Raw genomic sequence first — 8,431 nt, forward strand, 5'->3', positions numbered from 1 at the left:
TAGTATTTCTTTGGCTACGTAGGGAGGTATTTCGGTCAAGTCTGGGTTTTGGTCATCCTCAATATCATCATAAACAGAATTGCACTCAAAATAACGCAAAGAGTAAGCGTAAACCGATTTATTCATATTAAGATTTGAGTAAAGTTGAAACAAATGAGCCAACTGATCGATGGATAGTGGCGGCAAAGGGACGATGGTGGGGCATTTCCCGAACTATCGTGACTTCTTGAAAATAAGCTAGGAGAAACGAGGGGAGTGGGGAGGACGACAGGAGTAGACTCTCTAATGACTCCTCTAGACTCGACTCGACTCCGACTCCGACTCTGATTCGAACTCGTCGTCTTCTGGTTCTTCTTTGAACATCTCTCCTTCTCCAGTGGTGAGCTTGAAGAGTCTTCCTTGATTGTTGGTCCATTTGATTGATTTCCTCCACCCTTTCTGCTGCTTTGTGTCGATTTCTGTGATCAAGGCGGTGGGGTTGAAGCGATCGTCTTGAAGTATCGTAGTAATGATCTCATCCTGCGCGGCCCTAACAAATCGGTCCTCTCCAAATAGGAGGCTAACAGCTTGTTCGTCTAAGCAAGGTGCTTGACGGGTTTTGACGGTAGGAACCGTTTCTGGAGGGATGAAGTAGCAATCGTGAAAGATCTCGATTCCGGCTAACTTCTTCTCGAGGTAATGCCAAGGTTCGGGAAATCCATGAAAGAGTTCTGAACTTCCTTCTTGAACGAAGTATCCATTCAAGGTAGGGAGATATGGCCTCATTTGGACTCCTACATACTTGCGATTTTGGACTTGGGCGAGCATTTCGAGAACTTCTTCTGTTGTGGGTTTGTACCCTAGTCCAAGTGGTATTCTTGACGAGTTGCCTTTCTTGTATGGCGCGAAGGTGTTCTTCCGAACTGGGTTCAAAGGCATTCCAGGGAAGTATCCCTGGTTTTTGAGTATGTGGTTGACCACCAAGTTAGAGTAGGGATTATAGTATAAGGGTGCCAACTCACTTTCTATGACATTTACACTTTGGAAGCCCCCAAGTTCGTATATGGGATCCGCAAGGACTTGATTGTTTGATTGCTTCTCGATTATGGCCTTGATGGGTGACGAAGTGATCGTCACAACCTTGCCATTTAGTGGGATCTTGATCTTTTGATGAAGGGTGGATGTTACCGCTTTGGAAGCATGAATCCAAGGCCTTCCCAGAAGTATGTTGAATGAAGCTTCGATGTCCACTATTTGGAAGTTGACCTTTCGTTCGATTGGTCCTGTTGCTATGGTTAGGTTAGCAAGTCCTACCACTTTTCGTCGTGTACCGTCATATGCACGTACACCTTGATTTGTAGGAGTCCAGTCCGACTCTTTCATGCCTAGTTTGTGTGCCGTTTTGAGGGGTATGACGTTGATCATGAGCCATCATCTACCAAGGTCATTGGCACATTCTTCTTTAGACAGATGACGGTGATGTATAGAGCAAGGTTGTGATTGGCGCCAAAAGGTGGCAAGTCTTCATCTGAAAAAGTAATAGGATTACTTAGCTTCGGTGATTCTTGGAAGACCAAGTTGACTACATCTTCGGGAGTAGAGTTATGTGCCACATTCAATTTGGCCAAAGCTTGCGATAAAGCTTGGCGGTGTGGAAATGAGCTTGCCACTAGTTGCAAGACCGAAAGATCAGCCTTGGTTCTTTGTAATTGCTTGAGCAAATGATCAGTGGGGTCATCTTCGTTGTCATTTGGTGTGATGACGTTGGTTGGACCGTTTTGAGTAGTGCTTTGGTATGGACGACCCGAGCGAGTTAGGTGATCCACATCTTGGTCTTCGCCATTTTGGACTATTTCCTTTACCAAGGAATTTTCAATGAGATATTCGTCTTCATCGTCATCGGCCCAAACTCCATTGATTGCGGCTAGTTCCCTCATTCTCATGATGTCACTTTCTAGTTGTATGATTTGATCGACTAGCTTGTCGACCACGGTGACAACTTCTTGAATAGTGGCATTTTGAGGGAAGGTCAATGGTACGCGCTCTTTAGGTGTTGCATTGGGATTGCGCAAGGTTGTTACCATGTTTTCTAGCTCCCATACTTGTCTATCTACACTCTTTGCCCATGCGATGAAGTCGGAAATGGTAGGGGAGATGGTAGAGTAGAGTCTTTCTTTTTCAATTGTATGAATTTCATTTTCGGTAGGAGAAATAAGGTGTGAGCAATCTAAGGTAGATTCGTCACTTGTAATCACTAGAACTCCAAGAGGATTCTGAGTGTTGTTGGGCTTACCTCCTGGTGGAATTGGAAGTCGACCGTCTTCAATCATATCCTGAAGCACGTGTTTCAACTTGTAGCATTTTTCTGTGTCGTGCCCCTTGCCCCTATGGTATTCACAGTAGGAATTTTCGTCCCAGAATTTGGATTTCCTTTCGGGTTCGGGAGTAGGTCCAATGGGTTGGAGTTTGCCTTGCTTCACTAGCCTTTTTAGAGCATTGGAGTATGTATCCCCAAGGTTTGTGAATTTCCTTGGTGGGCTAGTTTTCTTGGATGGCTCGAGAAGGTTAACTTCGTCGGTCTTGCTAGTAGAGCCGTATGAACGACTTGTGGACCCTTGGTATCCTCGACCTACCGTTTTGGACAAGAGTCCTTTGCGGATGTCATCTTCAATTCGTGTCCCTAATACGGTTAAGTCCTTGAAAGTCTTGATATTTTGATATCTCAAATGGTTGGCATATATGGGCTTGAGATTGTCCACGAACTTCTCTACAAGAGTAGCCTCATCCGGGCGTTCAACTAATTGAGTACTAGTCTTCCTCCACCTACTTAGGAAGTCGGTGAATCCTTCCTTGTCATTCTGGGTAAGAACCTCTAGAGTGCGCATATTAACTTGGATCTCGGCATTATCCGCGTATTGCTTTGAGAATTCGATCGTGGCGTCTTCCCAAGTAGCGACCTTTTTGTGGTCTAAAGTGTAGAACCATTGCTTTGGGATGGTGTCGAGAGATGAAGGAAAGATCCTTAAGAACATCTCGGGTTTGATGCCTTTGATAGACATGTAATCCTTGAAGGCACGGATGTGGTTCAAAGGGTTCTCATGTCCTTTAAACTTAGGGATATCCGTCATGCTGAAGTTAGTGGGCAATTTGGAATTGACGGCTTCATACTTACGATTATTCTCCCTGTAAATGTCATCCCCCTTAAGGTACATCAATTGCTCCTCTAGGTATTGGAGTCTTTTCTCAGCTGCGGTTGTCCCTATGATTGGATTCTCATCTTTAGACTCGTCGTCGGAAAATTGTAGTACTTCACCTTTAATGGGAGGCAACCTTCCCTCTACGTCAAAGATACGGCCTTCGATGAGCTCGAGGCGGTCATAGGTTTGGTTTTGGGTAACTTGCATTTGGGCTAGCGCGGCTAGGATTCGATCATTACTTTCTTGAATTTGCTGGAGGTTCGTATCATCACTTGATCCGGGCATCTTGGAAACTGGATAAGAGATCGGCGACGAATCAAAACACGATCGACCTTTCTATCACACTTGCTAAAAGAGGAAAAATTTTGACTCGTGAAGTGGGTGTGTGCCACTTGTGTTGAGTGAGTTTTGAAGAAAGACAAGGTCTTTGAAAATGTGCGTCCTAGTCAACTGTAGTGTAGTTGTAGGAGTGGACTCGAAGTGAGGTTTGAAATGGGCTTGTGGCCCGAATTTTGACACGACAAACGGACAGAGTTTTGACCGGATTTTGTACTAATTAAAGGCCCTATTTCGAAATTCTTGATTGAAATTTGGGTTTTGATTTTTTGAAAATTCGTCATGATTTTGTTTTGAAATGGTGATCACGTAAGGTTTACATATTTATACAAGCATTATAACGGGATCTTTGAGTGCATTTAGAAGGGTTTTGGTTTAAAGGGTAGGTTGCCATACCGAACCATCAAACCCGAAGTCAGTGGAGAGGCTCGTGCCAAACAAGAGTAAGGCCGATTCCTAGTCCATTTCCTCAAGTAGTGAAGGCCCTTGATACAAACAAGAGTAAGCATCATGGTATGGATGACGTCAATCGCTATCCATCCTTAGGCCCAAATAAGAATTAGGACCGTTTAGACGGGACGATTGGTCGAATGGGTTGGGTTGGGCCTAGGAAGGCCGAATTAAACGGTCTAGGAAGACCGGGTTATGAAAACCGACAATTGTCTTGTACAAACTTATTCCCTAACCTTGTTCAAGTTTCACCCTTGGCTACACGTAAGTGTATTTATCCCAGTGAGTCGCCAAAGCGTGGACAGCGGGCCGCCCACGGGGCGCTTGGTGAAGGGGCTCGAAAACAAGCGTTTGCATTTTGTATGGAGTCGCCACCAATTTTTATGGGAAATTGGAACCGTTCGAATACCTCGTGTCATGTCAAGACACAAAGTAGTGACATGAACACTAAGCAATCGTTACCCTTAGCATTCTATGTCTAGAATGACTCTCGTGGATGCCAATGAACACGGGTGCTCACGGAGATCTGGAGTAAGGGGTGAGGGTACGTATTAGGAAGCTCTTTTGATCGAACACCTAATCCCGCCCGCCTCGATAGCGGCCTCTACTAATGATTAGGGAGTTTATTCGTACTTGATATATCGTCGGTTATATGCATGCAATGCAACATCCAAGTTTTAATCCTAGCATGTGAGAATTAGACTAAGTCGGTTGACACGTAATTAGCATACAATTGGGTCGAAGTTGGGATTTAAGGTTGATTTATATGTGGAAACATACAAGAAATAGGATAAATACAATAACGATAAATTACAATAATGAAAATTATAATAATTACATTGGAGACAGGTGATTTATGTCGAAAATACCGCTAAAACGGATAATTTGATAAAAAAAGAATAAAAGAATAAAAGGATAAAACACGACAGATCAGAAGGTGATATTACGGATATTAGTTGATAAATACATAATCTAAACAAACTAGGTCAAGGCAGAAAAGGAGTTCAGGGACAGAAATCACCCTGGAACAGGCGCAGCAGACACTGCGCCCTTTGGAAGAGGCGCGGCCCGATTCTTTGCGTCTGTTCAAGGGTGAGTTCTGGTCGTGAAGTTTTAATCGCAAATCGTTAATGTTAATTGGTAAATTAATGGATTGATTACGATTTTTGATTCAGGTGAAAGTGATTAATGAATTATTTACATATGAATTAGGTCATAAAACAGTAAAACATGGATGAGACGGATTTAAACGGATTAATTATGTGAAGGGTCGATGTTAATGAATGAACAAACTAACAAACGAATTCTCGATTAAACTAAACATGATGAATGACGACGGATTAATGAATAAAAACAGATGAAAATATATCAACAATGAATTTAAACTCAATATGAACGAATTGAACTTCTAAAACTCGGATTGAATATTAATGACGAAAACCCGCAAATATTGATTATAAGGGATTTAAGTCGGACTTGAGGACTAATTAAGCATGAATGATGAAATATATACAACATACATAGGATTTATAAATTACCGTGATGAAGAACAAAACAAAAGGAATAATTTTGGTACGAATTACAGAGGACGGAGGAAGAAGAAAAGAAGCAGGAACTGCGGCAGCCTCACGAAGAGGCGCAGCAGGTGCTGCGTTCCTTCGAAGAGGCGCAGCAGTTGCTGCGTCTTTTCTCGACGCCCCGCCACCGGAAATCCGCAAAAACAGGTTTTAAAGATGGTTTTTAGAAATCGGTTTTAACGTGGTACTTTCGACATAAACCTTACAATTGTTACACAATAATTAAAATACAATAAATAAAAGGAATATACACCCTCAGACTTACATGTTGACGGAACGAGAAGAACTAAGAAGATCGATTAGCGATGCTCGACGCGAATGCAAGGAAAGAATGCCCTCGAAAGAGGAAAACGATTTAACAAGTTGATTAATTAGATTGATTGAGTGTAGTGGTCAAATTGGTCGGTCATGCAACGGAGAGGCTGGTACCCGGAAAGATCCGAGCTTACGTGGTCGGAAGTCCAAGCACGTAGGCGCCAATTAGTAAGAACGAAGTCTAGAATGCAAAGGGAGAAGAGAAGGGCGGACACTCGCGTGAGAAATATGAGGAGCGAAGGCTCCTATTTATACTAATCACGTGAAGGAATAGGGTTTCGGAGACTCTTTGGAAGTGAATCTCGGAAAGATATAAAAAAGATACGTAAATCATGCAAAGAAGGGCCTGGGAAGAGGCGCAGCAGCCACTGCGTCTCTTGGAAGAGGCGCAAAGACTTTGCGTCTGTTCCCGAGGAGGTTTCCTCTGTTTAAGAAAGATTTCCGTGTTTAAGTTATGGTAGGACGGATTTAATTCGATTATCTTTTGAATATTACGGGATATTGTTTGCCAAAAGATAAAATTTGATAAATATGGAATAGAAATATCCGGAACATTCCAGAACATTCGACTCGGGATTTAACAAAGCTATCGAGAAAATGGAGACGGTTTTTGACCCGGACTCCGAATGTACTCTAATTACTGCCAAAACGACCGTATCGGCACGTAGATGACAACTAAGAGGTTGACGTTTAATATTTGAGCAATCACTTGACGATAATCTTACGAACTGTCACTAATCGTTCCGCGAATCAAACATGCGGCCCAATCATCACCGGGTGGTTTGCGAGGGGTGCAGAAACGAGGTGTCTACACGAGGTCAGATAGTGATTGAATATTTTCGCCTCCAATATTTCCCAAGCCCAAACTAAGTTGTTTACAAACTTCATCATAGCAAGCTGCGGCCATATCAAACTCATTTTGTCTAAAAAAATTGTTCCCCGTAACTTTAAGCTCCCTCACCTCCGTAAGGAGGCTCCGAGTTGACCCCTGCATTTTCATAAAAGAGCCTAACATCCTATTCTCATCATTCTCCATAAACCAATTACTTACATGGGCACAAGCAAAAGCTTCCAGGAATTTATGATGAACACTAGTAGGAGACATAATAAAAGTACCGAAGTAGTGGGTACAAACACACTTAATCCCAATTTAAAAGAAATCAAAGATATAAGAGGTAAAAGACCTCAACACCAACAAATTCCCAGCAAAAAGACGATACAAGAAAGGCTATCACCATGAAACAGAGAGTCCAGACAACCCACCACAAAACCTTTGGAAGAAATAAAAGAACACAAAAACTTGATCAAAGCCAAGAGCAAATACGAAGTCACGGACAGTCCAACAAGCAAGAAACGGATGATGAAATCCCAGAAAAAACGAAAAATGTAAGTGGGAAGCCAACCTGGACTGATGATGGTGAAAACCGATGGAAACCCTAGAACCCTTTACAGATGGAGACGAGAAGAGTAAATGGGTTGGGGGAACAAAAGCACAACCACTACCGTATGGATTACTTGAGACGCCAAAACCGAACACCGTCAATCAATGGCAAACAGCTGAAGCGATTTTAAGGACTTAAACGAAAAACGAGTAATACCACAACCCAGGTAGTAGATGGTGAAACGAAACAAAGGAGAAAGAGAAAGAGTGAAAAGAATACCTCGCCGGCGACCAGAAGAGTTTGAAACGGAGCCGTCGCCGGCGAGAAGGCGATTTGATTGATTTTTTGGGGTTTTGGGGTTTTTTTGGGGATTTTCTCTCTCCTCGCTTTAGTTTTCGAATTGTGTCACAATTTTATTGGTTACAACATTTAAAAAAAAAAAAAAAAACTAAATAAAGTTGAAGTAAGATAAAGGTTTTGGTAGGGTAGTGAATATGGTAAATGATTGGAAATGTTGAAAAGTGGAAAAATGATTGGGTTGGTGACCTAGGTCGTGATTTTCTGCTTGGAGGGTGAAAGTGGATCAAGATTAATAAGATGTGATTAAGAGAAAAATTCTGATTGACCCGATTAAGTCGACTTTTTGCTTGAGGATGGTCTTAACATTAAGTTTTCCTTAAGATGACATTATCCGTCTTAAGTTTAAAAAGAGTCGAGTAAATATCACTTGAGTATATCAGAATGCATAAAAATAAGTAATATATTTGTCTTATATATATATCAAATAATATAATACTTAATCTGTTTTAAGTTTAATATGAATATTGTCGTCTTAAATAAAAATTTGCGTTTTATAATGGATATATATGTCGATTTACAAGATCTTATGTCGATTGTTTATGTAAATATAATAAGGTAGCATCAGCGTAGGAAACGTAGCTATTATTGAAACAATGATTAAACAAAACGGAGCTAAAATGTGTAGGAAAGTGGACCGTAAGATATTTGATTATGTGGAATGTAAGTATGTAACCGTTGGAAAACAATGGGTCCCATACGTAAGAGTAGTGGATGCCATGTAAAAGGCACACGTAGTTCACACAGGGTGTCCGATGATCACAAATTGGTAGTTTGGCGGCTAATCTTGTTATAGACGGATATTAAGGGTGATCAATAGTGTGGATCGGTCGGGTCC

Source organism: Silene latifolia, chromosome 8, assembly GCF_048544455.1.
Source record: "Silene latifolia isolate original U9 population chromosome 8, ASM4854445v1, whole genome shotgun sequence".
NCBI lineage: Eukaryota > Viridiplantae > Streptophyta > Magnoliopsida > Caryophyllales > Caryophyllaceae > Silene > Silene latifolia.